The 7,290-nt window shown below is 36.0% G+C and overlaps 1 pseudogene; it reads left to right on the forward strand.

Annotated features, from left to right (window-relative positions):
• The first annotated feature begins 5,725 nt into the window (after positions 1 to 5,725).
• On the forward strand, positions 5,726 to 6,682 carry LOC126080270 (olfactory receptor 5F1-like; annotated as a pseudogene).
• Positions 6,683 to 7,290: the final 608 nt, after the last annotated feature.

Genomic DNA, 7,290 nt, shown 5'->3' on the forward strand with positions numbered 1-7,290 from the left:
GAGATAATAACATTCTTCAGGGAAGGCTTGTCTTTATCAGTAAATTAGCCTTATAACTCTGTGCTCCTAAGAGAACATTTGGGACATACAATAACCTGGTGTGCCTGGGTCAGTATTCAGTCTCAGTCACCACCCGATAACAAGTCAATGTTTATTTCTCAGTATGGGAAAGGAGAACTCTCTGAAACAAATATTTGTTATATTTAAAATATCTAAAGGTTTTTGGTACTCCATATTACACCTCAATATACTAGAGTCTATCTAGGGGCACTGGGGTCTGGGTATCTAGAGGCAACTGTATCCAAAGAACAAAAGTATAGAACTCTTTCTACAGCAGTCTGGAGAATGCTTTCTCGCTGTGGATCCTACACAAACTTGCTTACCTTCGAGACTATTCACTCAATGTGGCAAAAGTGAACTCACTCATGTAGGATATGTAGCCTCCAAAACTGGAAGGGGCCTACGAATTAATTGCTTTTCGTTGTAGGTGGTGGTGGTGAGTACAAATTTGAACAAAGTATGCTTCCATTTGGTGAGGATATCCCAACATGATCAAGATGACTAGACTCATAGAAAGTACCCCAAGGGAGAGGTGGTGGCAGTGATGCTTGTCATATCCTTGTATTTTTATTTTCACATACTTGCATTATTTAGCAAGGCATCCAGATTGTGTATATTTCCTGCTTACACATTATATTAACCTTATGGTGGACAGATGAGCCATTTCATGGGAAACAAGAAGCAAACTCTTCCCGCCCCCCGCAACACCACCTCGGATTTAGAAATTTAGAGACAGGTACTGAAAGTTCTTTGCTTCCCTTGCACCCCTACCCCCAAATAAAAAAGGAAGAGTAATTTTGGAGGTACGTTTGCCTTTTGTGGGATATGGAGGTAAAAAAGCATTATCCATAGCAAAAGCTACATTCAGGGTACCATGTGCTGTATTTAAGAGGACAATATATGGAACAGCAGTGAAAAATCAAAGTATGCAGCTTATTAAATTCATAAAAGTAATTCCCTGTTGTTCTGAACACAGTGTAGTGGCAAAACTAAGGAGTTAAAATACAGTTGAGTAAGAATCGACAGCACTAAGGTTTTGATATTGGTACTGTTCTGTAAAGAGTTAACTTAGCAGCCTTGACTACTACCCAAAGCCTGTACATTCCAAAGATCTTCAGATCTGGCCCTTGACTATCTCCTGGGAAGTCAGCTCTGAGTACTTGAATGTCCTGCCTGATAAGAGTGTCTTTTTATACCTGACTTCTTGGGCCATGTAGGTAGTTTATACCAACAAAGTGATTTACTGTGAGTGACTATTTTCTGTTTGTTTTTTGTCTTTCTGTATGCCTGCTTTTGCCCATACTATATCTTTTTGATCTCTGAGGGTATACAGGCTAAAGACTGAATAGCTAAGGTCAGCCATACCTGTGCTTCATACCTACATGACTGATCCTGAATAAATGGAAGCCAGTGCTCAGATGAGCTTCCCTGTTTGGCAATATTTTTTACATGTTGTCACAAAACATTGCTTAGAGAATTAAGCACTCTCTGTTGTATTTCACTGGAAGGAGACAACTGGAAGTTCAAGCCTGGTTTCTCCTGGGCTCCACCTTGTGTGTCTTTTTGCTTGCCAATTTCAGCATGTATCCTTTCACTGTAGTAAACCATAATGATGAGTATAATGACTTTACTGAGATCTGTGAGATCATTAAACCTGAGAGTAGCCTTTGTGACCTTTGACCTGGGTATGACATTCTGAAAATATCTTCATGTATTTTGTTCTTCTTTTTAAATTAAGATTTTAATGATTCAACATAACTTAATTCTGCTGTATAAAAAAATCGAACTTAAAATCTACATGCATTTCAGCAACAGAAATGGCTACAAAAAGACCTATTTTTCCTACACTCTCATCTTTAAGATGTATTACATGAATTTGCCTTATTAGTACTAAGAATCTTATTAGAGTAAAATGTTAGCATCCTGAGAATAATCCTTATATAAATGACACACATAAAAATGTTCTCAGTCCAAGAACCAATGACATATAAAACTAATCATTTATAAATGGAATAAGGAGCCCTGGCAGTGCAAACAGTTAAGTGCTCTGCTGTGAACCAAATGGGGATAAGCTCCTGGGAAGAAGAAACTGGTGATCTGTTTCCCTAAAGATTGCTGTTGCTCTTGTCAAGAAAACCTTATGGGACAGTCCTACTCTGTCACATGGGATTGTTGTAAGTCAGACACAACTTGACAGCACCCAACAACAACAACAACATAAAACTGAGTGAATTAAAGGATTTTTAAATTTATACCTTAAAATATAAACAAATTCATTTATTTATTCATTATTTCATCTACATATATTTATTGAATATCTACTGCATGGCAGGCACTATTTTATTTTACTGGATAGTGATTCTAAAAGTTTGTGCTCTGAGAAAGTTTATTAGGAAAGTAAAAAAGTGGAAAAAAATAAACAGGTAACTGATAATGGTAAATACTGCTATGAATACAATTAAAAAGGTTTTTGTAATTAATGGCTTCATGATACCTTTGAAGTTTAGGTAAGTTTTTAAATTTTTTTAATTATAGAGAAAATGACAATCATTTAATAAAATCAAGATATATGGAACTCTGAATCAACAAGAAAAAAGTGAGTATCATCTTTTTTTTAATGTAAACCAATGATTAAGAAAAAAATTTAGCTCGTTTCAATATACCTTTTCAAACTACTTTTTTACATAGTTTTTTTTTTTTAATAGTTGATTGAACATGTGAAAATATGGAACTTACTCTACAACTCATAAGCTTCCATTTGATGAGTACCCAGTTTATACTGAGTCAAGAGACTACAATTGCCAGAATACTAGAATATATCTTCTAAGCATCTTCAGTGTAAACTAGTGTCTGAATTACCTAATAAGATGAAAGAGAATAAGAATAAAAATACAGATAATAAATATGTAAATACAGATAAGGTAGGTTGAATAGATGTGTAAATTCTTCAGAGTCTTCAATGAATTAATAAGTGAAACAAGTCCTTTGGATTTAGCAAAAAGCAGGTAGCCGATACCATTCAAAACAAAGGTATTTGTGGTGAAGACACACTATAGAAGGTCTTCATTGTTGGTAGTTGTTGCCTAGTCAACTGACTCAGAGCAACAGAAAAAAATATTGCCTGGCCCTGTGACATCTTCATGATCATTGGGTTCTCAAATTTATGGTGGTCTTTACTCAAAGATCTGTTTCCCATTCCTCCTGTCTTTAGAAAATAATTCTAATAAGCTCAACATTTTAGCTCTTAAAATATTCACTTTTACATACACAAACACATATATTGTTACAAAAAATACCAAGAACATCTGTTATCATCAAGCCAATTTTCCCAGCTAGCTTTCTAGTCCTTTCTGGTCCATTTTTTAAAAAATTTTCTACTACTGTAGTAGTCTATGTTGTCTGTCTATATTTCCAACTTTATCAGAGAATAAATAGGTAGCAGAACAGTAATGTTTGTACCTGTGAACATTATACCCTTGCTGGTAAAATGATCCCTTAAGGTGTCCTCCAAGAATAAAGAACACCAAAGACATAAGGGAAAGATGAGCACAAGAGACAGAAAGGGCCATGTAAACCAGAGAATACATCAGCCTGAGACTAGAAGAACTAGATGGTACCCGACTACCAAAGATGACTGCCCTGACAGGGAACACCACAGAGAATTCCTGATGGAGCAGGAGAACAGTGGGATGTAGATTTTAAATTCTCATAAAAAGACCAGACTTAATGGTCTGACTGAGACTAGAGGAATCCCAGAGGTCATGGTCTCTGGACCCTTTGTTAGCCCAAGATTGGAACCATTCCCAAAACCAGCTTTTCAGACAGGGATTGGACTAGACTATAAGACAGAAAATGATACTGGTGAGGACTGAGCTTCTTGGTTCAAGTAGACGCATGAGACTATGTGGGCAACTTCTTTCTGCAGGTGAGATGAGAAGGCAGAGGGGGACAGAAGATGGTTGAAAGGACATGGGGAACACAGGGTGGACAAGAGGAGTGTGCTGTCTTATTAGGGGGAAAGCAGTTAGGAGTACATATCAAGGTGTGTGTAAGTTTTTGTATGAGACTGACTTGATTTGTAAACTTTCACTTAAAGCACAATAAATAATAGTAATAATAATAATAAAAAAGATATTCCTCCAAGTCTGACAAAGTTTTATGTAAATAGATTTTCCTTACATATGGACATCCAATGAGGCTTATCACATCTTTTTTCACCTGTGAATTTGGTCTAGAAACACTATTGTATCACCCCTTATAGAATGATAGTCACTGACAGTAATTGCAAACAACCAAGAAAAAAAGGGTTGAAATCATAAAAATAAATTTGGTATGGTTATCTATTTTCCTATCTGCTCAGGCAAGAGTATTTCTTTGAAGATGGTCACAAAGAATACTAGGTAGTTTCCCATTCTCAATTTCACTGGGGAGCAGAGCTAAATTGTAGGTTAAATTTACCCAGACGTACACACACAGACTAAAGAAAAGTACGAATTTGGTAGTGCTCTATCTATTCCTTTGGAATAAGCTAAAAATACCAAGAGAGAAGAAATGTAAACAGTCAATTAAAAATTGATTAATCTGCCTTTGGTGAAGAATTTTAATATAACACGGAGAGCAGAAACCACATCATGACTCAAGCTCCACAGGTCTGATTCCATCAACTTTGGAGCACATATACATGTGCTCAGTGTCATATTGTATTTCCTTTTGAGATTAAGCTTTCTGTCTTTAGAGAATTGACTTCACATTAATACCTACATCTAATCCCCATAGCTCCTCAATCCTCTTGAAGGAAAACAAAATAAAAGTACCTTAACATGTATTTACTCAGAAGGTATCTCAAAATTTACAAGAAGGTAATTCATCTTTACATTGCATTTAAAAAAGAATGAAATTTTTCTTTTTTTAACCTCGAAATGAGAACCTTAATATTAATGAAATTGATAGACTACACAGGTAAGATACTCTCTGGGAAGGAGAGGATTTCATACTGTTGTTCACTGGAGTGCAGAAATACCCTGTGTGCTATTAAATGACATTAATTTGGTATATGTGTCATCCTTGTAAGAAGAACAACCATTTGCCTCACTATACAAAATTATTCTTAAATATATAATGGGTGTCAAAGTATCTCTTAGATTTAATTGCCAAAATTTTTCCTACTTAGGGTTATACAAAAGATATTTCTAGGGGGGGATTATGAATTTTGGAGAGATGATCATAGTGGTTTTAAGGGAGAGAAAACATTATCTTTGAGTTAAATCCACATAACCGTAAAAAGAACCAAAGAAACTTCAGCAAGAATATTTCTATCCTTTACATTTTAATGTGCACTGGCATACAAAGAAGAGAACAACCAATGTTACATTTGCAGAAGCTGAACTGGAGTCTGTGGACTTAGATAAGTGATTTAAAAGGCCTCCAACCCAGTTTCAAAACAATCCTTTGTTAAAACAAAATACATTTTCCAGTAGTACTCTAATTTTCTCTTACTTCAGTCATTTCATTTACTATTCCATGTTATCCTAGGTTTTTATTTTTATTTTTTTTTTCCAAGTGTAAATGTCCTTATTGACATTTTGACTTCTTCCTGTAAGGTTTTGGAGAGGGAAATATTTACACTTGATTGATCCAAAATTTAAACAAAATCTATTTGTAACAAATGACCAGAAAAAACAGTACCTCACTGACTGAGTTCATCCTGCTGGGATTAGCAGACACCCTGGAGCTACAGATCACCCTCTTATTGCTCTTTGTTGTGATTTACACACTCACAGTCCTGGGGAATGTGGGGATGATCCTGCTAATCAGGGTGGACGCTTAACTTCACACACCCATGTATTTCTTCCTGGCTAACTTGTCCTTTGTGGATGTTTGCTACTCGTCCACCATCACCCCAAAGATGCTGGTAGATCTATTGTCTGAGAAGAAAAGCATTGCCTTTGCTGGCTGCTTCTTGCCGATGTATTTCTTTATCGCTCTGGCAACAACTGAATGCATCCTTTTTGGGTTAATGGCCTATGACTGCTATGTGGCCATATGTAACCCACTCCTTTACTCCTTAATCATGTCCAGGACAGTCTGCCTTAAAATGGCAGCTGGGGCCTTTACAGCAGGATTGCTGAACTCCATGGTTAACACAAGTTATGTAAGCAGCTTACCATTCTGTGGTTCCAATATCATCCATCACTTCTTCTGTGACAGCTCCCCTCTTTTTAAGCTCTCTTCTTCTGACACACACCTGAATGAAAGCACCATTTCCACTTTTGCTTGTGTGAATATAGTTGGAACTCTGCTGGCCATCCTTACTTCCTACTCCTACATTCTCTTCCCCATCTTTTGTATGCATTCAGGGGAGGGGAGGCGCAAAGCATTCTCAGCTTGTGCCTCCCACTTGACTGCTATAATTCTGTTCTATGCAACTGCCATCTATACTTATCTGAGACCCAGTTCTAGCTACTCCCTGAGTCAGGACGAAATGGCTTCCGTGTTCTACACAGTACTGATCCCTATGTTGAATCCCCTGATCTACAGCCTCAGGAATAAGGAAGTAAAGAAGGCTTTATGGAATGTGACTACCAGGAAAATAATCCCTTCATTTCTGATGCTGTGTGGTTAATTTTTCTGAACTAAATTGAGTAATTAATTTCCCAAACAAAATAAAGTTTTTGATTAACTTCCAAGGGCTAATTCAAACATACAGGTTCTCATTAGAATATTTTGAAAGTAAACACATTCTTTTAATACTCAAATATCTGTATCTAATTAGAGATAAGATAAATTAGACAAATAATAACAGGGGCATGGATGTTCATGTTATAATCAGTCTATATGATCACTGGGTCTTTAAAAATAGAACTTATTTGTAATGCACACTCGGCTGTACAAAAAAGAAGATTAAGTATTTAGAGACAGAAGTCACAATATCACATAGAACTAGCCATATAGAATATTTTGGCACACCTATTCAATGTTTTCCCATATGCATTCCTTTTTACCACTTGTTAAGATGACTGTTAGCTATCTATAACATATTTCATAAAAGCTTTAAAGTTATAATGGATTTTTTTTTTTTTTTAGTTTAGTAATATATATCATGGAAGGGATGCTTAAATCAAACTTCAGGACTAAACTTTTATTACACTTCCAAGCTTTTATCTTTCTATTTCTCTTTCCCTATCTATATGCACTTACGTTTGTTAAAGAATGAGTGTGCCTTCATGCAAA

The sequence above is a fragment of the Elephas maximus genome, chromosome 7 (genome assembly GCF_024166365.1).
Source record: "Elephas maximus indicus isolate mEleMax1 chromosome 7, mEleMax1 primary haplotype, whole genome shotgun sequence".
Taxonomy (NCBI): Eukaryota; Metazoa; Chordata; class Mammalia; order Proboscidea; family Elephantidae; genus Elephas; species Elephas maximus.